Genomic DNA, 26866 nt, shown 5'->3' with positions numbered 1-26866 from the left:
TACCTTCCTCAGTCCTTAAATAGGATGTGTGCACACATGTGCTTTGTACATTAAATCAGAATAAAAAGACTTGAGACAGTAGGGCTTTGCCACTCAGCAACTGTGGATTAGGCAAAAGCTAAACAAAAAGAATATATAGTAATCATTTGATCCTTAGCAACTGACTTTCTTGCCAACATCGCCAACACTAAAAGCTTTGTTTCATTTGCTTTTCGATTTTATTAAGTGCTCTGAATTAAAGTGAAGGTAACATCAGTTAATTATAAGTTAATTTTAGCATAATCTGGAATAAATTAGATGATTGATTAATTCACATAAATATATTGTAATTATAAATTTGGATTTTTTATTTTGAAGGGAGTTTTGAAATTATTTCCCATGTAAAACCTCTCATTTAAGAGACGAAAAAAAAATAAAGATATCCAGTATGATTAAGTGACCTGCCCAAGGTCATACAGCAAGTGAAAAGCCAAGTAAGAACTAGATTCCATGTCTCCAGCTTCCTCATCCTCCAGAAAAAGCTCTGTTTTTTCTATTACACCTCAGCTTTTGATTAGTCATAACAAGAGGCAACACAGACCTGGATTAAACAAAAATGGCAAATAGGCCTGGTGTCCTCTTTCCTTGCCCCTAGGCTCCTTGAAAATGGGGTGGTTTGGTTTTGTTATTTGTTTAATTATCTTCGTATTTTCTGCAGTATCTAACACAAACTGAAGTTTTCAGCAAAAATGTGTTGAGTTAAATGCACTGAATAATTGCGGGAAATCAACTGAACTATCTTTCGAGGAGCAGCAGATAAATGTTAATATTAACATGACGGATGGTGAAGGAAGGCTGCGAGCCAAGTGGAGAACGATGGGGGAATCTGGTCTGTATTTTACATTTTCCATTTCTACACCACAAAGAATAAACCACAAGGAGGCAGTATAGACTTAACAGGAAAACACAAACAACCGTGTTATTTGTGTTACGTGAATAAGCCATGCCCTTTTCTCATTATCCTTCTAACTTGCTAATGAATCATATTCTACCATGTATAACTCTCTCACAATTTGTTCTTATTTCTTGGGTATAACTTAAGTCCTCTCCCCATTATGTGTAATACAACTAGCTCCGAGCTTGTGAGAATTCAAAACAGATTACTAATTAAAATTTTAACAAAAGTATCAAATATTATAAAGAGCATTTGAACTGAGAATTCAGAGGTGTGGTTTCACCTGTCAGTAATAAGCTGTGTGACTTCAGACCAGTAGGGCAAAGTCACTGTGATTCCCCTATCCTCCTTCCAGCTTTAAAATCATATCATTCAATAGCCTTTCTTAGTGAATTCACAAATATTTATTGAACAGTACCTAGGCCTAGGCATGTGTTTATCGTTTTAAAGAAGGTAATTACCTCATTTTTGGAAAGAGCACACTTAACACACCATATTATCATCATAAATAGAAGACTCAAGTCATATGTTAGCCATTGAGGAGGGATGATGGGGAGCAAGAGCATTAAAGAAGTATCTCTGGGTGTCTGCCCTCAAAGGCCTTAACAAACCAGCTGGGGGATAGAACCCTCATCTAAGACTACAAGTAATGTTACTTGTCCATGCTAAAGATCTGATTGGTGTCCAGTTGGTTTTACTTGCATAATGTTTTTTAATAAGTATACTGAATTCAGTTATACAACCTTAAACTTCATATGCATACAAAGAGAGAGAAATGTGACCTAGACTGGAGCCGCGTGTCCTGCAAATGATAGACTGCAACAAGGTTAACTAGCGCACGTCCTCCTTCAAAGGGACAGGGCCAGCTGCTCAGAAGGGCTTCACCATTGGGGTTTAATGCTCTGTGGCTGCTGCTGTGAAATGCTTAATAATGTTATCTTTGGATTTGCATTTTGTGAGTGAAGTCCAGGGGAGCAATGGAGCATGCTCCAGGATCTTGGTTCCTCAGCTCCTGAGTGACCCCACCTCCTTCCATCTCCCTAAGATGGGTTCTCAAGGGCCTTCTCCCCGACTCCCAGGCACCCCACACACCAGCCAATCTCCCACTCCCCTACCCCATGATGGTTGCCACCCTCTGCTGCTGGCAGGAGCTTGGGCACAGCACAGGGAGGGAAGAGATGTGTTGTGAGCACCACCCAGCCCTGGGCTACTAGCAACACCACTCATCTGTTGGACGGCTGACCAGACGCTGAGTCTGGATGAGAGCAAGGGTGAGCCTCTTCCCACTCCCCATCCAGACCCTGAGCACATTCCAGCCCTGAGGCTTACAGATCCTTGGAGGTCTCCCATCTGCTGGGGATTTGGGTGGCAGCTTCAACTTCCTTGGGCCCCGCCCAGGTACAGCCTCTTCCTTGGGTTGGGTGGCTGGCCAGAGCGGCAGCTGGTAACCATGAGGCACAGGCTGGCAAGCCACCAGGCAGCTGTGAGGGTCTCCACTCACCCCACAAGTAACGCTCTGCTCTGTCCAGGGGAATCCTCTGTTCTCCCACCCTGCCTGAGTAAGGCTTGCATCTGTATCTTCTGGCCTCCTGGAGGCAGGAAATTTCCCCTTCGTTTTTATATTGTGTTCTAATATTTGCATCTAAAATTGGCATTGCACAATATAAAACTAAAGAGGAAATTTTATGCTAAACATTTAATATCTATATTTTTCTTTATTTAGAATGGCATTAAATAGCAAATTAAAAAAACTCCATGACAAGGTCAAGAGAGAGACCATGGCAAAAAGCAAAAAGCTTCATGTTCACCTTCCCTAGCATGTTTTTCCCTCCTTTTTAAACAAGGACCCCATATTTTATTTTGCACTGGACCTTACAAATTATGTAGTCAGATAGAATTCTTATGACATAGAGTACTATGTATGTATTATGAAAAGGTTTTATTATGTATTACACATTAGGTGGTCAGGAAGAGTTGTTTTCCCCACAAACAGAAAGAGGGATTCTGTCCTTAAAAAAGTTTCCTGACTCGCAATGATGTGCATATGCTTTCAAAAGGCTGAAGGATTTCCATCAATCCCTAATCTCCTGATCCTTTTTAGTTTTGTTTTATTTTTGTTTATTTTATATTGCCTCTGCCATTTCCTTGAAGATTCCTCAAGCTCCCAGAAAACTTGAGTTTTAATACCTGGTGCTTGGAAACAGTTACTCCACTACTACTTGAACATGTTTTGTCAACCATTTTGACTCAAAACGATTCACTAAGTACAAATGAAATAGCAAGAAGAAAGATCCTAGAAGAAGAAACAGCATCCGGGCACAATACACTCAGTGTGGGAGAGCTGAGCCTAGTGGCCTTTGGCTTAATGTATACTTTACTTGGTAACACTGGCTAAGAGAGTACAACAGTGCTTGGAGCATGGGAAAAAAAGATATTAAAAGTGCACAATAGTGATTGCTTATATACATATTTAAAGGATAATGCTGTAGCAACAAATCAATTTTAAATATATTATAGTTGGCATTGAGGGACTATGATTACAATTTTGTATTCTGCTTTCTTCAGTTGACCTTAACATATCACTCTAAATGTATCTGCTATAACTAACTTAATATTTTCTTACCTTTGTATATTAGTTGTTTCTGGTTTTGTTCCCCAAACTCTTCTATATGAAGGATTTTTTTCCTTAAAATAGATTCCTAGTTATTGGAACAAAGAATGTGATTTTGATGAAGAATATTGATCAACATTCAACTTGCTTTCAAAAAAAGTTACAGAAATTTTCTACCCCTACAAACCTGAGCATTTACAGCATCCTTTCCAACACGTAGATGTACAATCTAATCAATCAGTCAATTTTAAATTCAAAAAGTAAATCATTCTTTATTGTTGTTTTAATTTACATCACTTTGATTCCTGAACCAGTCACCACAGGTAAGGGGTAGAGTAATACCTTCACATGAGGGGCCTAGGTCATGTTCCAGCAGCGATGCAAGGGGATGGAGTCAGCCCAGTTTAGCTAGGAGCAAATATATTCCATTGCCCAGTGCAAGCCCCAGAGCCATCCAAGGAAAACCACGCAGTCCCTAACTTAAGACATCATGGCAATGGTGTAAGTGCATCTCCATGCCTTCAATTTGGTGAAAATGTTCCTGGACTAAAGGGAATTGCAGAACAAATAATCACAAAGCAATCATTGCTTAAAGGCAGAGAAGATACTTTCAGGTGATCAATTATCAAGTACTTAACTTCCCACAGACAAAAACGAAGCTCCCTTTTAGAACTCTGCTAAAAGCAAGTATTGGACTAGTTCTATTGCACACAGTATTTTATGAAAACATCAAGTTGTATCTAATGCATGTCAAAACAAACCTTCCCTTCACACATTGGTCATTATCTTCTTTTCCTTTGAGTGAAACTTGTCTGGAGCGAAATAGAACAATAAGAAACAACCTTTCAAAAAAATAATAATGGAAAAGTATCTCTTTTAAGAGACACACTTTCAGCTTACAGGTTCAGATAGATATAAACCATGAGAAGCCAACTGAAATTAATTTTGAAATCGTGAAGTTCAACATGCGTGGAAGTATACGATAAAAGACTTGTAAGCAAAAGGACCCTTGTGTAAACAAAAGGACTGTTACGTAAGATTACCTCTTAGTTATACAGTATTCTTAATCAAACTCTTTTCCACTTACATTTTGATTACAAAGAGACCAAGTATCATGAAACATCAATTCAGGTTTCCTTATGAATTGAAGTGTATGTTAAGTATTATATTTCTTCCCCTTTAGTTTTCATTGCTGCTTGCATCACTACAAAAAAAAAAAAAGGTGGGGGCTGGGGGCAAGAGTGCACAAAGAAGCTAACTTGTCTGCAGTCACACAGACAATCGCGAACAGAGCCAGAAACCAAAATCCTGTTTCCTCTAGTCTAACCCACTAAATCCATCCAACAAGCATCATAAGCTCAGCCACTGGGTTTTTCTGGGTGTGCATTCCAATGGCTAGCAATCAGGCAAACTGTAAATGCCACCACTAAGTGCTAAATATGAACTAGCGAGAACCCAAAGCTGAACCCAAATCCCTACTCAAAACACTCTGTAGTCAATCCATTCTTCACATATTTTCCTGAGTTCTCCTGGATATTATTATAGCTCTGGAAAGAGAGTTGGTTGGGAAACTTGGCATCAACTGTGCAAATAAAGTGAAATGAATAAGTTTTTCTTTTTAGAGAGTTTATTTCTTCAAAACATCAGCTCAGAAGCTGTGGAAGCAGCCGTATTTAATTAAACAAATGCTAAGAAACCTCATGTTTTCAATGGAGCAGACATGATTTTTGCCATCTGTCTTTTTTGCAATTATAGAGTCTCCACATAGTAGATGTGATAGAAAGAAATCATGATTGGTTTCTTCCCTAACAAACATTTCTCATGAAAATTGTCATCATCTTAACTACTGTCAGAGTGAACAAAATATGACAAAATAAACATAAAAGGAGTAGAATTTCCAAGTAGGTTTTTGAAAAGGTCCTGATTTCTGTGATACGCTGTCCGTATGCTCATTCAAAACACATACACAGTTGTCATCTATTCCAAAATGAACAACATTTTTAAAATAGGGGCTTCTAGACAGACAGATGAACACATGTCTTTTGATTATGAAAACATCAAGGTACCGGCAAGTGCCTTGAAAGCCTATAGTTAACAATAATGCAGAAAAATGAGAATGCCACCATGTGCTATAAAACAAGGTGGGGATCAACAAAGTGACAGGATTCGTTTTTCATCTTGGATAAATCACTAAATATGTGCAGGTCTTCTTTATATATTTGCAGAGTTGGAATAAAAATGTTACTCAGACTCAGAGGGATATTGTATGGTTCCTAGGAAAGAGGATTTTAAAAGCAAACAGTAGTAGTATAACAGTCATTTCACATTCTCACTTCTAAAATCATTTACAATGTAGAGCCATGTAATCCCACTTCCAAGTATCTCTTGAATGCATATTTGTCTTCATTTTCATCATCATTATCCTAATCTAAAATGACATGATCATATCACCATGGCTTCGACCCTCTCCCAGCTCTTATCTCTACCTCCTGTTTGCTAAGCACTGACTCTAAAGTCTTGAAGAGATTATGGTTCCATTTCCCAACTCCATATGCAATTTAACTAAAACTGATTTTTTTTTTTTAAGATTTTAGCATGTGACTCTGGAAAACCGATCTTTTTCTGGTTTTCAAGGTAAACATGTGACTCATATTTACACAAGACTGTTGTATGATACAAAAGAGTATATATTTGGATGTCTGCATTCTGGACCATATTAATTAGACTCCAGGGCAGAATCTGTTCTGACAGATTTTTAAAAAGCCGTGAAGAGCATAGCTTCACAGTCATGAATCTTAATCAAAATTGGAAGAGCTCAAGAATCACTATGCACAGTACAATAGAAATGATACTTATGTGACACTTCATATTTTTGCCAGAGAAAATGCTTTTGAGAAGCACACATCTGTTGTTTTTGCCTACTCAGCATCCACTAACTATCTTTGGGACCTGAATCATGGTATTGACCATATGATCCCAGCTTGGCCCATCTGAAGCTCTCTTCCTGGAATCTGAATATCAAGCAAGTAACAAACATAAAGGTAAATTCAAGTTTGTCCATCCTGGTGGCAATGGCCTCGAGAACTGTCCACTGATTCTTGCTGCCTACATTCCTGGAGCTACCCTAATTCCCACCCTTTTGGAGGCCAGGCTATTTGAGTACTGGCAACAATTTCCTTCTACTTATTTCCTTTTTTGTTTACATTATCTAGAGCTGATTTTTGTTTCCTGCTTGCAGCCAAAGTACTCTACTTAATACAGCTATCACAACTTTTTAGTTTAAACACTAATTTACCTAAATTATACCTAAACAGTACTGTAACCTAACTTCACAGCAAAGTTATAAAATAATATAATTAAAAAGGAGAAAATCTGTAACATATGTAGTTCTGGTCACTCTTATCTTTAGTGTCTTTTTAGATAGAAAATGGGTGCTTAGAATATTCTAAGTCTTTTTTCACCATCCAGTATATGGTACATGCACACATGCCATTTAGGTAGCCATTGATCTTGCTATTAATCCAATATGAGGCAGTTCAGACACACATTTCTCACTGATGTTAAGAGCATCTACAACTGAGGATTGGCCACTCCCCCATACTTCCAGTGTGCTGACATTTCTTCTTGCAATTCTTCCCATAACAAAGGGCCTGAATGCTTCCTGCCAAGTCACCATGGGGCCTTCAGATGGAGAAGGGCAAGGGGAACTTGGGGTTAATAAAGCAGTGGCCAAGTCCAGCCCAGGTGTTACCCAACCAACCCTCCTTTCATGAGCTTTTGAGAGATAAAATTACTATAGCTGCACTGGAGACTTTCAGGTATGTATCTCTTTTCCCACCTTACTTGCATTATCAAAATTTAGCCACAAAATAATGAGAATTTGAAAAGTAAGCAGTAGCAGATGCATATATCCAAAAATAGTGTTTAAAATAGACATTTTAAGATGCTATACATTTTGTGAACAGTGCAAAAAAATATTTGTAAGCCTCTGTAGCTGGTCTCATTACTTTTTGACCATCAAAGGATGTAGTGCCAAATAATTTTTTTGTGTGTCTAAAAATCAAGTCCATCCTGAAAAAATGAAAATATGGTCATGTTCCAAAGACTAATTAGTGTTTCAGAACAATGTGTATAGTAAGATCTCATTTTGTAAAACAAATACAGATATTTTAAAGACACATTTCTTTCCCTTTTTTAATGTAATGTAGTGTTTTTCAATCCCCAGGGCTATTGTTAAAATAATGGTTCATCATGTAATCATTGGCATCTGAGAAATGAAGAATATTATAGATAATCCAAATGTTCCCAAGTCTTCCATCCGACTTTAGTATCCCTTTCTATTAATGTTTAGATCATGTGGCTCAAATTTCTACTCAATTTCTACAGTATCTAGCACCTACCCCAAAATGTCCAGGATTCCTTAGTACCCCTATCATCATCTCTAGGTCCAAATAGCTCCACCAGCTAAATTTGTGTATCTATATTCATCATCTCACCCTTCTTGTCCATACTGTTAGCCATCATCTTTTCCCAAACATTGTAACACAAACCTTCATGGATATTCACACTTGTACTAGAATTTGAGGAAAATAGAGACATGTGACAGGTCAGCACTGAATAGTAAATAACATTAAATACAATTTTATTAATCTTAAAAATTCTCACCCATCCCAGACCTAAGCAATTTCTCAATGTCAGTGTTTCTCCCTGGACTCCACTTTCCACCATACTTTTTTGCAGGGGGGTATCTTTTTCTCCTTGATGCCTACATCTTTTTCCAATTTCCTCCTCTTTCAGGCCTAGAAAGACACTTTAGACCCTTCCTCCCCAGTTCCTAGAAGAAAGTCAGTATTTCTAATATATATTATGAAGAATAATCTGCTCTTTCCCCGATTCCAGAACAGGCTCACAAAATATTATTTCATGCCAAAAAAAAAAAAGCTATTTGTTTACTTTAAAACAATGATGACATGGTTGGGGGAGTGGGATGCCTAGATGAAACAGACTGGACATATGTTGATGATCATTGAAGCTAGGAGATGAATCCATACCAATCTCTCTACAATTATAGATATAACATAATAATTAAAAGTCTGAAAAGGACACAGATAGCACTTATCTATTTGACACTTAAGATGATGTAGATATGAGTTGTTTTTTTCTGAAGCGATAGATATCTCTCTTTTGGAAGTCTGTAAGTGTCTATGGGTGACTCTCACCCATGTAAAAAGTGTAAAAGCAGTTACTACCTAATCCCAGCTTTTTAAAAAGGCTGTTAAGGTAGTTCTATAAAATACATAAATTCATAAATACGCTGCTCACTCTCACTCCTTTCTGAAACTTTGCACATGCTACTCCCTATAGCTGGAATACATGCCTCAACTCCTGCCTTAGTTTCTGCACTAACTTTTATTTGTATTTCAGATCTCATATCCTTTGGGACTTAGGCTAAATTAGGCTCTCCTGCTATGTGCTCCCATAGTCCTCTTTGCTTCCCTTTCTCAGAACTTATCCCACATTACTTGGGTGTGCTTAGGTCTAGATTGTATGCTCCACTATGGCAGGAACAAAATACGCCTTGTCCTCACCTGTAGCCAGTGTTTAGCATAGTGCCCAGGATATGGAAGGCATTCAGTCAATATTCGATGAATAAACAACAGAATGATTGATTGAATGGAACTGGGTAGAAGCAGTTCCATCCTAGTTCCTGGTCTAACAGCAGATACAACACATGAATGTTGAGAGAAGGAAGGAATGGGAAAATGGAGATTTAGAATCAGAGTGGTACAGAAAGGAAATATCTGGAGATGGAAATGGAACAGAAGGTATATAAACCATTCAAGCTGGATAGCCCTGACCTTCTCAGTGAAGCAGGAGATGAAGAAACCAGTGAGAATATGGCAAACAATTAAAAAAGATCACATGCAAACAAAATCTGATTATTGTCAGATCTGTTATATTTTCTTTCAGTCTCTCCTCATGGCATTCATGGTTGACTTATCTGTGCTTACTCTGCCAATCCTACCACCACTGAAAATGATTATTAACTCAGGGACAAGGGCATTGACAGTATATTATTCTAAGATAAAACCTATTTTTTAATGAGTTGATCCTGTGGAATAAATGAGCCAAGATGGTACGGAATGGATAGTTAATTGTCTCCTTTTGTGATTTATGTCTTTGTGCATCTTTCATGTGTGTACACATGCATGTACGAGTTTTGGTGAACAGAACTTCCTCATTGGGCTGGGGTGGTAGACATTATATAAATTTTAAAAGTAATATCAAAATTCCCTCCTTTTTTTCCCCTTACAATTATTGAGTTGCCAAGGTTTTCTCTGGTAATTTTATTCTCCCTACCATCTCAGCAGGACTGATTTCCTTACTCCTAACTCATAAAAAGCATAAGGCTTAGCCTTGAAATGAAAGTTTTCATAATATTTAATCTTTTTTTCTTCCTTTGCTGGAGCTTAAGTCCCATTACTCCTGGTCCTGTCCTTGTTGACTAATGAGGATAATTGGTCCCTTTCCTCCTGAAAAACATCCTTTTATGTCATTTGGAGCGTTATTAGGGCCCTTTCCAGCCCTCTCTTCTCTAGGCAGACCAGGCCTGATTCTCTTAACCTTTCCGCACAGGACTGATTTTCCAAACCTTTGATCATTTTTGTTCTTCCCCTCTGAACTCTCTCCAATTTGCCTGTCTCTTTCAAAACGTGGTGCCCAGGAGAGAATTCGATCCTTCAGTTGAATCTTAACCAATATGGTATTAACCTGGCCAATGCTTAGTGGATGTGTAATAGAATCTTAAATATTATTTACCCAAATTCTGGTATGGAAGTTCCTTTTATTTAAAGAATAATAGAAATTAGGCATTTTAATTTGATACTCAGTGTTCTTTAAATAGCACACACGGTAGTATAGCACAGCATTTGAAAGCAGTGAGATGTCAAACAATAGTAAATAGAACTTGAGTTGGAGATACAGGATAACATTTTTAGAGTAGATGATCTTCCTAAAGGAAAACAAATAGAGCTTTTCAAATGCTGAGAAAGATTTCCACACTATTGTATGTCATTCTGCTCTGTTGCGTGGGATCTAATGTTTGTAAAAGAACTTATTCTATGTTTATGTTGCTTTGAGGATCTCCTGGGAATAAATTTTCACAACTCAAGGTGATTTTAGGCTTATTATATTGATTTGCATCACATCTTAACAGTATACTAGTAGTTACCAAAAACTACTGTCCATCAGCTGGTTATAGAAAAAGAGATAGAGCTTTGCCACTGAAATTTAGGAGGGATTAAGAAACGGTTTAGAAGAAGATACATTTTATATATTGTACACCATTACAAAAGTCTCAGGTTGTACCAAAACATCTACTAAAGTTTTTCCATTTGCATCATTCCTTCAAATGCAGTAATTTGATGCTCCCCCCACCACCACCAGCCCCCCAAAAAACTAAGGAAAATACAAAAAAGGTATATAAGACATCAACCTTGATTTTGCAGGGTTTAAACTCTACAAGATGAGACAAGACAAAGACGCATGAAATACTAGAAAAGCAGTTGAATGCTTCACTGTGGGGAAAGTATAAATAAAATAGTATTCAGAGAACAGAGATCAGTGTAGACTTAAAGAATAAGGAGAGAGGGGCTTACAATGAGCCTTGAAAAATAAGCAGCAGAGAAGAAAAGGACAGAGAAGAAAGAAAGGCAAGAAAGGGGAAATTAATCTGATGGGTGCAGATGACAGAGGACACCAGCTCGACTGGAGCCCAGAAATGAGCTGAGAAACTATAAGAACTAAGTGGAATATTCTTACAAGTGGTTTGAAAGCCAGGCAGGCACGTATGAATTCAATGTGGCTGCCAACTGGGGGCAACTGAAGGATTGATAAGAGTTACTATTTAGGAAGATTAGTCTGGTGGCAGCCTCTGTGTGGATGGGACGAAAGGGGCAGGGACAGCACTAAAGCAAACAGAGCACCTGTGAGCGTCCTATCCATCACCAAGTGCTTTGGGCTGTCAAACTTGTCCTTTTAAATATTTGAGCCTAATTATTCTCCCTTTGCTATACTGCGAGGTGACTTTCATACAAGTCAAAGGAATAGTCTGAGTTAAACATCTCAGTCTTAATCCATCAACACATGTGTTTGAAGCACCTTAGAGACCTAGAAAGACCATTTAAGTGTGGATATTAATAAAGAAATTCAACCTTAAGTGTTGAATTCTGATAACACTTCTTTGGAGAGAGGAAAGGAGTGGCAGCGGGTACAGAGAGAGAAGAGGGATCAGTGTAACCACTAGATGTCACTGTTGCCAGCCTACCTTCAGGTTAGAAGGATAGTATTCAATGGCCTTAAAATAAACTTGAGTTTTCAATGCAAGAGAAAAATTTTAAATCCATAATACCTGCAGCCAAAATGTTCCCTAACTCAACTCTCCCCCACACCCAATGTCTGCTCCAGAAGCAAATTCAGGCTAGCCATCTGAGGGCATATTATAATTCCTAAAATAAACTGCTGCTGTTGCTGCATTTTTCTTTTTAATACAGCTTCCTTCCTTAGCACAGGGCATTCTTCAGTGCTTTTTGCAGGGCTGGGCTATCACTTCTTAAGCAGTTTACCAAGCCATCCTGACTTACAGGGTTAGTTCTTTCTCAAGCAATTTTTAAAATCTTGATCACTTAATATCTGACTCACGTGCTCAGTTTAGTTGCATGTGTCACAGGTCCATTGCTACAACGAAATCCCAGAGTTCTCTGTGTCACTGTTTCATAAGGTAGCTTTTAATACAGTGGGAAATTTAGAAGCTCAAGATATACTTTCTTGTATGTTTACACAGTCCTCATTACTGAACCATTGAAAACATTTTGGATGTTTTGATTATTCTAGATGTTTAGGTTAAAGCTTGTGTTCTGAACAAAGCATCCTAGAATAACAATGTTTTTAAGGTACTTAATAAAGGCTCTTATGGGCATATATGAACTTTTGTAAATAATACTATATAAAATACCTTATGAAATATTTAATGGCCATCCTCTATGGTAAATGAATAGTAACCCAAATTCTTGGGGATTTTTCCTACTCTTCGATGATACTATTGAAATTAAGATGGTGTAAACAGCCACGCACTAAAGGAGAAACAAGGATTTCAGAAGCCTGCTGTCTTAAGCATCTGGATTTTTTTTTCTATCTCCTGTTTTCATGAGGGTAACAGAAATGTGATTCCAGCTCCTGTTTCTCTCTCTAATTGTAATTCCATTAAGGAGCTAAAGATGGGGATATCACAAAATGCCATTTCATTGAACTAAGGTGATTAAAGACAAAGATGTATACTTTTTCTTCAAATTTATGGCAGTGGATATAAATTTTTCTCTCTAAAAGGTTTTTCTCTTAATTTTTTTCCAGGAACTTTGTAAGGCATATGCAGACAGGCCTCCATGCCTCATAGGCAAAATTACCTTTTTTTTCCCAGGCATCTGCATCTCTGGAGAACTGCATGGTCACTTCTGCAGATAGACTCGTAAGAGCATAAAATCAAAGAGACTCTCCTCACACCATGTTCTAATTTATCTCACACTGTGATATCAGTGCATCAGACATCCCAGATTCAGGGCAATGTATAGAGAATTCAGAAGATTCTGAGGACAAGATCTTTAAGATCCCAGACATACTGTGTGAGTCCAGCAGTGTGCAAATAACCACTGTTCTGAGGGCACTTGGATGTACGAGAGAAAGAGGTTCATTCTCCTCCCCATAACCCCTACAAAGAAAATGTTCCTTTTGTTCCATCTAATCTAACACAACACAAGGGACAGATTCAGGCTGACAAATTCCTGAGCAGCACCCATGCCATGTGGAATTGAGTGACAAGAAAAGTTGACTTCTCTGTATATACCAAGAAGATGTGAAAAGTCTATCAATTCCTACTTTAAAAATGCTTTGGAAACTTACTTCTTCAAAACCCTATGCACTCTGATGAGTTCTTGTGTTGATTTTTATATATTGGTTAAATTTCAAAGAATGAAAATGCTTCTTTTTTTAAGTGAAAATGGGGAAAGAAGACAGATATTTATAATAGCAAATTACAATGAGACATTGACACAATATGGATAACTTCTTAAAAAACTTTTTACTGAAAGGAAAATAGGATGGTTCTGTTTGTCATGAAGTATATATTAATCAGAGACTTATAAATCTCCTACTAAGCTCATAAGCATTCAGTTATATTCATCAATTCCTCTGTAGCAACAGCCAGAAAGTCTAAACAGTGTGAAACAACTGATATTGTGGAATCTATATTTTATAAGGCAAAATGTTTACCCACAAAGAAAGTTTCCATATTTTCCATTAGGGATAATGTTAATAATACTTTCGGGAGTTGTTAATTCCTTTGTAGGCTACTTCAGAGCAACCAGAAAGAAACTACTAGTATGCCCCTATTCTATCAGAGGCCATGCAAATTTTTCCTAATTTATATGATGCAATATTTGTAATGCTATTTCCTCTTGAGGTCAAAATGTGGTAACAATAGAAAAATCAGACATTTGGCAGAAATCCCAGGTCTAAGCTTAAAGAAACAGAACTTTTTGATCACTGGTAACTTGAAAAAAAAAACTTTGTGTTTAGTTATATTAAATGTCTTTGCAAATTGACAATCTGTTATTGGTAGTGAAGTTGATGGAATGTTTTAATCTGAACTAAAATTTTATAGTTCGGATGGAAAACCCAGATTAGAGAAGAAAAACACAATTAAAACTCTGGGCAAAGTGTCCCAGGAGATATGTGTGCTACATGATGACTTGTCTGGAGTTCTCTTTGGAAACGCTCTCTCTCCGGATGCTCCCACACTCCAGTGTGGGACCTGTGCCAGTTGCACACCACATCCGAGCAAAGAGGAAGGCTGCGAAATTGAGAGCTTGGCTTGGCTTCCCCAAACACAAACCCTGCACAGTCAGTAAGAGGGGAGAAGGAGCTTGTGGCAACACAAGGCACATCTCAGAAATGCTTTCATAGTATTTAAGATGTATTTTAAATATATTAATTTGTACATTTATATCCATTTATCCTTTCAGGTGTTAACTGAGACTATGCAGGTGGCTCCCTCCACAAAGACACGCAGACAAGGGTGCTCAGGTGTGAGCAGGCTGAGTGCTGGCCAGAGCTGTAGGACCTGGAGGGAGGAGCTTGTTGCTGTAATTCAAACAAGGCCCTCTGTGTACCAGCTTTCCATCCTGTGCATTGTCCTGTATCCTTTGTTTCCAATTTGCCCCATGCACGTTAGGGGAAGGCAATGTTGTGTATTTCCTTGTGTCAACTACAACAGCTTATTTCCCCCAAAAAATGAGTGAATAAGTTAATAACTGACAACTATGAGATGTAGAGAAATTGGTACATTCTAGAAAGGATCTTTTCAGGCTCTGTCCTCACCTGTGAATGCAGAAGACTAGCGCCAAGGCAATAATCACAGAGGCAAAAAATAAAAATAAAACCAAGAGCTGGGTTTTTAGGTGTTCAGGGGGTGAAGTAAGCCTTCTTCTCCATGATGCTTCAAGGAACCTGAAATGACTGCATAACCCCCTGAACATCTTTCCCACTGCCTTGCTGCAGAACGTTAAAAGTCTGTCTCCTCCTTGGGCTAAGACAAACATTCTCAATGGAAGTGATATTGCCCCCAAGTGGGTGAAAATTGGTTCCTGGGGGCTAAAAAAAAAAATCTTACTCTTTATGTATGGGTATCAGATATTCCATTAAGGGATATGCTGTTTATCTGTGGTATTAAAATTTCATGGGGAAGGAGATTAGAAAAAGATGTCTGCAAAGGCTCCTGGGGGAAGGAGGGTGCAATGATGAAAAACAGGTTGAGAAACCCTGGATTCAGGCATTTTCCTCAGAAAAGCTTTGTCAAGCTTACATGAGCAGGATAACACAGAATCAAATGACCGACCAACAAATATTGAGCAACAGTATATGCAATGTTCTGTATTATCTATTATAAGAGGACCAAAGAGATACAAAATTTGGTTCCTTTTTGTAAAGTGTAGATTAGTTGGACAGTGAGAATCCAGCACAGGATAAATAGGTGCTGATATGGATATCAGCGTCTGAACACATAAAGAACTACTAAAATATTTTAATAATGCAAAATAGTTTATGAAGCAGCTAAATGATTGCACAAACATTAAGGTCCAGGATAGCTCAAAAGAGAGAAAGAGGAGGGTTGTGATCAGGGAGGGTTTCATATAGCAAATGGGATTGAAACTAGACCCTAAAAGATGGAGGGGTTTGACTTAATAGAGAAGAGATGGAAAAGAACCAAAAACAAGAGAGTTGCTTTGGAACTGAGGACTTGCATCAGAACACAGAATAAGCCTTTCAAGCCCAGAAGGAAACTAAAGTCTCAGGGGATCTAGAAGAGAGTTGAGAGACTTCTAACTCCAAGTTTTGATCAGTTTACAAGTCACACTGGGACCTTCTTCTTTTTGTTTTTCCATTAAAAAAATTTTTTTGACAGCAATTTTTTTATTAAGGTATTATTGATATACACTCTTATGAAGGTTTTACATGAACAGTGGTTACTACATTCACCCATATTATCAAGTCCCCCCCCCACACCCCATTGCAGTCACTGTCTATCAGTGTAGTAAGATGCCAAAGAGTCACTACTTATGACAGCAATCTTAATGCGAGTGAAGTGGTATCTTATTATATTTTTTTAATTTTACATATTCTTATTTAGTAAAATATCCATATAAAATTTACCATTTTAACCATTTTAAGTGTATAGTAGAACAGTGGCATTCCATGTATTCACATTGTTGTGCAACCATCACTACTATCTGTCTCCAGCTCTTTTTTAATCTGGCTTGGAATTACAAAATAGGTTAAAGAAGGAATGAGCTGGAATGTAAGAGTTTTCACCATCCCATACTGAAACTCTCTGCCCATTAAATAATAACTGCCCATCCATCTGCCTCTTCTCCCAACCCCTGCTAACCACTATTCTGCATTCTGTCTCTATATGTATTTGACTTTTCTAGATACCTCATGTAAGTGGAATCATTCCTTTGTGTCTGGCTTATTTCATTCTTCAAGGTTTATCCATGTGTAGCCTATCTCAGAATTTCATTCCTTTTTAAAGCTGAATAATATTCCATTGTATCAAGCCCTTTCTTCTTGGTCCAACTTTCTTGAGAATTGAAGCTGAAAGACTGAAAGTGCAGGCATCCCTTCAAAGACCTTCGAGTACTACAGCTACGGTAAGCCAGATTACTCCAGCTGGAGATGCAGTCACTTAAGGGACCCTCTAACCAAGGACAGAAACAAACACTGTCAGAAAAGCTCCTCTCTAGAGACAGGTTTGGGGGAAAGTGATGCAGAGCAGAACACACGAAGTATACCAGACCAGCAGCCTGCATCCTGCCTCAGCTGGGAGATCTGCTCCCTGAAGAGCTACAGGGTGGCTGCTACCACTTGACTATGGAGGGCCAAGAAATACTGAGGGCTGCAGCAAAAGGAAGGAATTGTATCCTTGGAAATAAAATGAGGGAGCAGCCATTGTTACTTTGATCCCCAGGACTTAAAGGAAAAGGAAGAAGCATGTGGAAGGCTTGATCTGGCTTAGAGTTACAAGATGGGCTATTGAAGGAAGGAACTGAAAAGTAAGATGCTAAGGTGGTTACTGTCACACAGTGACAGAAAGAAAAGGGACAGTAGGACATACTACTTCTGTAGGTATATCAGTTAGCTACAGTTGCATAACAAACCACCCCAAAATTTAGGAGCTTAAAATAATTGTGTATTATTTCCTGTGAATCTATGAGTTGGCCAAATGATTCTGCTCAGGTAGGCCAAGCTTGGCTGATCTCAAGTGGGTTCACTCAAGAGTGATCTGTTACATCATCTGGGAGCTGGCGGGTCTAGGATGGCACCTTCTGATATGACACAGGTCTTCATGTGGTTTTCATCTCCAGAAAGCTAGCCAGGTTTTAGTCTCATGATGACAATGAAGATCCAGGAGAATGAGCAGAAACAATGAAAGGCCTCTTGAGGCCAAGGTTTAAAACTGGCATGTTGTAATTTCTATTGTGTTCTTTTGGATGAAGAAAGTCACAAGTCCAGCTCAGATTCAAAAAGTAGACTCCGCTTCTTGATGGGAGGAGCTGCAACATCATATTTCCTACAATGACTTATTCTTGTAAGTTTTTATGACCAAACTATGGAAAATAAGAGGTCCAAACTTCCAGTTATAAAATAAATAAGTCAAAGGGTTGTGGACACGGAGAGAGATGGGGAATTTGAGCCATTATCACTAGCTATCTTTCCAAAGAAGCAGAAACATAGCAGGGCTTCAAATTTATAAATTATATGTGCAAGAAAAAAATCTTGTTTCTTGCTTTTTTATATTCAGTCTTATCCCAATGCCTTAGGTATGAATCTGGAGACAAGGAAAGTTAAACTTCAAGTGTCTTAGTCTCTCCATTTCAAAGTCACTTTGAAGTGACTCTTAATCCTTCAGATCTCTCTCTCAACCTATTCCTCCCTAGCATGGCATCTCGTTGTCAGCAAGGCTCATGTGACATCATGGCAATGGGGTAGAAAGGACTTGGAGTCAGGATACAGAAACAACCCAAATTCCCATTGACAGATGAATGGAACATTATTCAGCATTTTAAAAACTCTTTCCTGTTTCTCTCAGTTCATACTAGTCTATGTCATACCTGTCTTCCATCCTAGGGCAGAATTTCACAGCTTGGCCTTCAGAAACAGAATGTAAATCTTCCTTTTACTATGGAGAAAACCCTGTGGTGTAAGTTGGCCAGACTTGGTTGTGAGAGCAGTGTGCCAACTAGGACTTAGAGATTGCCAAGGATAAGGTGTGTCAATTTAATATCTTCCCAACCCCCAAATATCATCCCTGCACAGAAATAAGAGAGAAGAGATAATTAGGGTTGACTGGAAAGCTTTCCATCTTTGTGACTGGTAGAATTTGGACACATCAAAGAAAAGAGGAAAATTGGAAGCCTGATGATGAAGTCCCTCCTGCCTGAGTTGGAGGTAATTATGGAATCAATTGAAACGTCCACTTAAAAATGTATAACTGCAATTCAGGAAAGACGTTTGCAAAAGAAAAGTAGAATCAAGGCTCATATGCATTAATAGGCTCATATGTCGAAAATCTCAGCACAGAATGAGCTATCCCAGGAATAGGACACTGACAGGCTTCATACGTGAAATTCAGAGAGGTGGAATTCAGAGAGACAGATGATAAAGCAGCAAACAGAAAGGTAAGAGAACCACCAGACAGTAACTTGAGTGCAGGAACCACACCTCTATCACCTTTGTATTGCTAATACGTATAAGTACCTACCATTGTAGTGGATGCAATAGATGTATTAAGAAGAAAGGCAAAGAAGGAAAGAAGGCAGTAAATAGAGGGAAGACTGGATCTAGTGGGGTTATGTCATGGAAGTCGGGTGTGACAGGCAGAATAAAGGTCACCCAAAAATATCCATGTCTTAGTCCCTGGAACCTGTAAATATGTTACCTTACATGGCAAAAGACACTTTGCAGGTGTGATTATATAACCCGAAGATGGGAAGAATATCCTGGATTATCTGAGTGAGCCCAATCTAATTACATGAGTTCTTTAAAGCAGAAGAGTGGGTCAGAGAAATGCAACCTAGGAAGGACTTCATTCCCTGTTGCTGGCTTTGCAGATGGAAAGAAGGAACAAGCTAAGGAATGGAGTGGCCTCTAGAAGCTGGGAACGGCTTTCAGCAGATAGCCAGCAGAACAACTGGGACCTTGGCTCTACAACTGCAAGGAACTGAAATTGACCAACAACCCCACAGGCAGGAAATAGTCTTTGCTAGAACCTCTGGAAAGGACCACAGTCTGCGCACACCTTAATTTTAGTCTAGTGAAACCCATACCAGACTTCTAACCTACAGAAGTACACAACAATAAATTGTATTATTTCATGCCACTAGGTTTGTGGAATTTGTTATGGCAGCAATAGAACAGTAATATAAGGTTAAGGTAAATAAGGAAAAGTCAATAAGATACAGATTATGAGCAGGCAAGGGCACACAGAACTCTCACTTTTTCAGTTTTGAGGTAATAGCATTGTAGAGGTGACTAGTTCCCTGATGAATGGAAGAGATGGTAAATGAAAAAGCTCTAGAGTAGGGCAATTTCGAGGGAAAGAAGCCTGTGGCAAAATTTAAGTATCCATAAGACAGTCCTGGAAATGCAAGGGAAAGGGAAAGGGACACTTAAAGACAGGAGTTGAGTTAGATAAAATTCACACATTTTGCAATTTTTCTGAAGGTTGGATGTGGTAGGATAAAAAAAAAAGAAACTCTTTAGCCTCTGATCTTATGCTAGGTGTTCTTTCTGCTATTTTTGATTATTTCCTTGCAGAAAAAAAAATAGCAAAAAGAGACTCCGTTTCTAAAGTTATACTTTATACAGGGTGATTAATTATCAATAATTAAAAAGTATAAAAATTCAGAGAAGTGATTTCATTTATAACACCATCTTGAAGTAGAATGTTTTGTTACCAGATAAAATTCTGTAACTTATCTGTATAAACTCAGAAATTCACTTAACTTCTCTGGGCCTCAGTTTATTCATTTTTAAACCCAGATAGAGTAACTTTTTTGTATACAGATGAAGATACATCAGGTTATTTCTTGAAGCCCTTTCCATATCAAAAATCTATGATTTGGTAACTGCATACCTTTCCCAACACTTCCATGGGCATCTTATTGCAGACCATCAAACTCTGAGATTAGGGGACAATCAAGTCAGAACTGCAATCTGACATAACCAAAGGCTGTCCAGATATGTCCACATTAGATGTCAGGATAGCAAACAGGGTTTATCTGAAGCATCATTGTCTATCAGTTGATTGAGACTGACTTGACTACCGTGATAAGAAGGATTAGGAGGCTAATTCCAGGCTGAGTAAATCTTGTGCTTTAATCTTATTATTCAAGTGGTTTGACAGGGTATAAGGAGGTAGGTGTGACAGTGCAAAACATGTATTTAATATGTCTGCAATGTGGATTTTAAGGATGATTAGGAAGTATAAAGATATATAAATAGAACTATATATATATATATCATATATCACACACACACACACACACACACACACACATATATCATATATCACACACATATATATATATATAGGGTAGGTGAGCAAGACCTAGAGTTAAAACCATAGACTAGCTTTCTCAGCCTCTGTTCACCTTCTTTCTAGCTGCCTTCAGCTACACCAAGACTTCTTTGCAACTAGATTCTAGCTAAAATAACATGCACTGTAGTCCATACAGAAAGTACACGTGAAGGAGAGGCCATTTCATCTCCTTGGCTCTACAGGCTTTGGAAATGAAATTAGGTTTTTTTTTTCCTCTTAATTACATTCTGGTCTTTTTTTCTGTAGCTTCTTTGGGTGAAAGGAAATTGAAGCAATGGTGATGGCAGGAGCTTCTGATCCCTAGATTGTTGAAATGTATTCTTGAATGAAATCTATCTGGTGGCAGCCTCTGTGGTGCTCCAGGAGTCCTTGGAGGCCCAGCCTAGATTCTGCCTCCAGCTCTTCCAACACTTCTGTAAGCATCCAATTGCTTGTATTAAATCCATTGGTGCCTAAAATATCTAGAATGATTCCTGCTTTCTACCACAGCATAAGGGCAGAATAGTCAAAGATGTAGAGTGGAAAGGTATATGCTATGATAAGGGATCAAGGAGGAAATCAGCTTGGCTAAAGAAGTGGTATTGTGTTAGGAGCTCAAGAAGATAAATATATACTAGACTCTAAAATTCATATGGAACCACAAAAGACCCCGAATAGCCTAAGCAATCCTGAGAAGGAAGAATAAAGCAGGGAGAATTATGCTCCCTGACTTCAAGCTCTACTACAAAGCCAAAGTAATGAAGGCAATTTAGTACTGGCACAAGAACAGACCCATAGACCAGTGGAACAGAATAGAGAGCCCAGATATAAACCCAAGAATATATGGTCAATTAATATACAATAAAGGAGCCATGGATATACAAGGAGCAAATGACAGCCTCTTCAACAGCTGGTGTTGGCAAAACGACAGCTACATGTAATAGAATAAAACTGGATTATTGTCTAACCCCATACACAAAAGTAAACTCAAAATGGGTCAAAGACCTGAATGTAAGTCATGAAACCATAAAACTCTTAGAAAAAACATAGGCAAAAATCTCTTGGACATAAACATGAGCAACTTCTTCATGACCATATCTCCCTGGGCAAGAGAAACAAAAGCCAGAATGAACAAGTGGGACTATAACAAATTAAAAAGCTTCTGTACAGCAAAGGACACCATCAATAGAACAAAAAAGCATCCTACAGTATGGGAGAATATATTTGTAAATGACATATCTGATAAGGGGTTGACATCCAAATTATATAAAGAACTCATGCACCTCTACAAACAAAAAGCAAATAAGCCAATTAAAAAGTGGGCAGAGGAGCTGAACAGACAGTTCTCCAAAGAAGATATTCAGATGGCCAACAGGCACATGAAAAAAATGCTCCATGTGGCTAATCATCAGAGAAATGAAAATTAAAACCATGAGATATCACCTCACACCAGTTAGGAAGGCCACCATCTAAAAGACAAACAACAACAAATGTTGGCAAGGATGTAGAGAAATGGGAACCCTCCTACACTGCTGGTGGGAAAGTAAATTAGTTCAACCATTGTGGAAAGCAGTATGGAGGTTCCTCAAAAAACTAAAAAGAGAAATACCATTTGACCCAGGAGTTCCACTCTTAAGAATTTACCCTAAGAATGCAGGAGCCCAGTTTGAAAAAGACATATGCACCCCTATGTTTATTGCAGCACTATTTACAATAGCCAAGAAATGGAAACAACCTAAGTGTCCATCAGTAGATGAATGGATAAAGAAGATGTGGTACATATACACAATGGAATACTACTCAGCCATAAGAAGAGGGCAAATCCTACCATTTGCAGCAACATGGATGGAGCTGGAGGGTATTAAGTGAAAGGAAAGGAGCGACACACAGCAGCAATTCACCGGAGAATTCCGCTTTATTAGGGAAAGGTGCTGGGTTATATAGGAAGGGGCATGGGGTGATTGTGGTGTCACTTCTACAGGGCTGGTGGCTGTTGGCTAGGTGCTGGGATTAGGGGGGCAAGGGGTGATTGGGGTTCAGGTGGCACCGGCAGGAACTGAGGACCTGGAAGAGAAACAGGAATTTCGCCATCTTATGGGTGGGGGCCCTTCATTATGCTCAGTGAAATAAGCCAAGCGGAGAAAGAGAAATACCAAATGATTTCACTCATCTGTGGAGTATAAGAACAAAGGAAAAACTGAAGGAACAAAACAGCAGCGGAATCACAGAACCCAACAATGGACTAACAGGTACCAAAGGGAAAGGGACTGGGGAGGATGGGTGGGTAGGGAGGGATAAGGGGGGGGGAAGAAGAAGGGGGTTATTAAGATCAGCATGCATAGGGGGGGTGGGAGAAAGGGGAGGGCTGTACAGCACAGAGAAGACAAGTAGTGATTCTACAACATTTAGCTATGCTGATGGACAGTGACTGTAAAGGGGTTTATAGGGGGGACCTGGTATAGGGGAGAGCCTAGTAAACATAATATTCTTCATGTAAGTGTAGATTAAAGATAACAAAAAAAAAAAGAAAGAAAGAAAGAAAAGGGGGATTACTCCATGATAGGATAAAACTAACTGTAAATCAATGATTAATGCATGCTTTAAATATCCTTAATTTAATCACTTAAAGGGTGTCAGATGATCAGCTATGGAGGTACACTTTTCTGATAATATTCCTTTCTCTTAAAAAAAAAAAAAAAGCAGTTCCTGTGTGGTGACCTCCAACAATGAGTTCTACACAATGGTATAAAGGGCAGATCAAAGTGTGGGCAAAGGGTCTGTTTGTGTTTATACAGAGGATCAAAGCCTAATTTGGCTACCCTGAAAATGAACTAAGATATGATATGAAGAACTTCCAACATCAGCACTCTCTGGAAGAGTCATACCAGAAGATGATCATCAGAAAACCTCAACAAAGATCCAGGCGATGCTGCAGTTGTAGCTGCATTCATCCCACCGGTTCCTGGACTTGCCATTGGAACGAAGAAGGAGATATCTAAGCTGGCCTGTGCATACAGTAAAACAACAAATTTGACTGGATCTACACTGTTGGAACTCAACCAAGAATTAGGAGAAGTGCAAGTTGTAGCGCTCCAAAATCTTACAACTACAGAATATCTACTGTTAAAAGAACATAAGGGATGTGAACATTCCCCAGGAATGGGCTGTTTTAATTTGTCTGATTTCTCTCAGACTGTTCAAGTACAGTTGGACAATATCCATCATATCATAGACAAATTTTCACAAATGCCTAGGGTGCCTAACTGGTTTTCTTGGCCTCACTGGAGATGGCTGGTAATTATAGATCTGCTTTGGTTATGTAACTGTATTCCTATTATGTTAATGTGTGTGTGCAATTTAATTAGTAGTTTAAAACCTATACATACTTAAATTACTCTACAAGAAGATATGTCAAAGAAATAATCAATCTTCCCATGTTTTCTTCCATCTGCTACCTCTATAGCTTTTCTTCTTCCTTCCTAATTACAACCCTTAAATAGAATTCGTGCCTCATATCGAATTTACCAAGTATCATAATTCCTCCAAGTGCTAAAGATACCTCAAGACAAATGCTGGGCATAGAAGCCACAGGGCATAAATCTGCAAAGAAGTAAAAAGCTAACCTTTTCAAAAAATATGGCTTCTCTCTCACTTACCAACTTTACATCTCCCTGTATGGCCCCGGAAGATGACTGGTTAGCCAGAGACGGGTAAGATTCCTCAAGGGAGGAACAACCTAAGACAGGCACAATTGCAGGGGGGCCATCAGGTGAGAAATTGGGAATCAACAGAGGTGAGGCTTAGAACCTCTCCCCCCCTGTTTTGAGAGAAATCTTCTGCATCCTTGGATGTTTTATTGCCCTTGTCTAGCTTGGATTAACACATAGTCTACAGGCACACACCTGATCATCTACATTTGCTCTCTTACAACACTAAACTAAGTTTTCTACCTTTATCTTACATCTACCTACCACTTCAGCATTTTATTAAAAATAAAAATAATAATAATAATAAAGGGAGAAATGTGGGATCCACATATAAATCAAGTATAAAAATCAAATGAATATTCACATTTGACCTGATTGTTTATAGTTCATAATGCATGATCAAAACCAAAAGTTTCTGTGATGACTGCCCTTGCACTGTTCACCATGTAAGAACTTATTCACTATGTAAGAATTTGTTCACCATGTAAGAACTTGTTCATTATGCTTCAGAAGATTGGAGACTGACGAGAATTAGGCTTGGGGTTGATTAATGATTGTGCATTGAGTCCCCTATACAGAATTTTATTGTTGTTAACAACCATTTGATCAATAAATATAAGATATGCCCTCTAAAAAAAAAATATATATATATATATATAAAATAATAAAGTAATTATGGAGAAAAAAAAAGGAAGATGTGGTACATATACACAGTGGAATATTATTCAGCCATAAGAAGAAAAAATTCCTACCATTTGCAACAACATGGGTGGAGCTAGAGGGTATTATGCTCAGTGAAATAAGCCAGATGGAGAAAGACAAGTACCAAATGATTTCACTCATCTATGGAGTATAAGAACAAAGAAAAAACTGAGGGAACAAAACAGCAGCAGACTCACAGAACCCAAGAATGGACTAACAGTTACCAAAGGGAAAGAGACTGGGGAGGATGGGTGGGAAGGGAGGGATAAGGAGGAAAAGGGGGCATTATGATTAGTACACTTAATGTAAGGGGGGTCACAGGGAAGGCAGTATAGCACAGAGAAGACAAGTAGTGACTCTATAGCATCTTACTACACTGATGGACAATGACTGTAATGGGGTATGTGGTGAGAACTTGATAATAGGGGGAGTCTAGTAACCATAATGTTTCTCATGTAATTGTGCATTAATGATATCAAAGTTAGAAATAATGAGAAAACATATACTGGACTGATGGGATTGAAGCCAGAATCCAGAAGCCTTTTGTGCCATGATGTGGAATTCAGACTTGATCTCATTGGGAATGGCTACCATTGGTGAGGCAGAAAGGGGTGAGGTTCATCAAGTGGAACACGGAGAGACTGGAGGCAGGAAGACCGCTGGAGGCTATTGTAATAGCAGGGCTCGAGAGGTGGAGGGCCTAGGGTAAGGCAGAGGCTGGAAATGAAAAAGAAAAAGCAAATTCAAAGATTTAAGGAAAAATAAAGTTGTGCATGAGATATGTAAAACATAAAGAGGCAATATTCCTAACCTCAAAAGCTTATTTGATTAAAAATACTGGCCTTTCACAAAATAGGTATGGCTATAAATAGGCCAATATGTATGGATACGTGTATAATCTCAGGAGTTATGACTCTATGCAATTAAAGTGAAAATTTGTAGGCATCTCTTCTGGTTTCTTTCTTTCGCAGATGGGCGGGGGAAGAGTTGGTAAAACGATGTTAGTCAAAGTTAGACAGTCTGGTTCTGATCCATCTACAGGCTCCATCTGCTGACACTGCTCCTTCACAGTGCTGAATCATTGCAGAGAGTGGCCAAGTAAAATAATAATCCCTGAGATTCTGGAATATTGCCTGTCAGTGTAAACCTAGCAGAAAAGGGCCAGAGTGAAGAAATGTCCCCTGAGAAGTCCTGCTCCCAAGCCACCAACGTTTCTGCCCTAGTTCCCAGGCCAGTCAAGATGTTTCAAGTTATAGTACTTCTTCCTCTTTGGTGAGAGTCTACTGCAGCCAAGTACTGAGACAAGGGATTTACATCTGTCATCTCATTTTAGCACCTTGATAATATTTGCAATAAATATTTTCTTCATAATTGTACCAGTGAGAAAACAAGCTCAGAAAGTTTATAAAATTTTGACCAATTCATACAACCAATTTATTTTGTCATCTTAAAACTGGAAACCAGGGTGAATCTTAGGATTTAGGAAAAGACAATCAGTCCATCCTCTCCTACCCAGACAACACAGACTCTCCCAAGTCTGGGATGTTACTGATAAGGCAACATCTTTATGAGATTTTTTTTTAATATATGAAGGAAATATCAAGGCTTTTCAATTATCAAGATTTCTACAGTCCTAAAATTGTTCATATCATCCTTTGATCACGTGATTTCCTGATTAGTGATTTAAAATTAAGTAATTGTTCTCAAATCAAATCAATCCCATT

This window comes from Manis pentadactyla, chromosome 7 (assembly GCF_030020395.1).
Source record: "Manis pentadactyla isolate mManPen7 chromosome 7, mManPen7.hap1, whole genome shotgun sequence".
Classification (NCBI taxonomy): Eukaryota; Metazoa; Chordata; class Mammalia; order Pholidota; family Manidae; genus Manis; species Manis pentadactyla.
The sequence above is the reverse complement of the archived record's forward strand: the minus strand, read 5'-3'. Positions refer to the sequence as shown.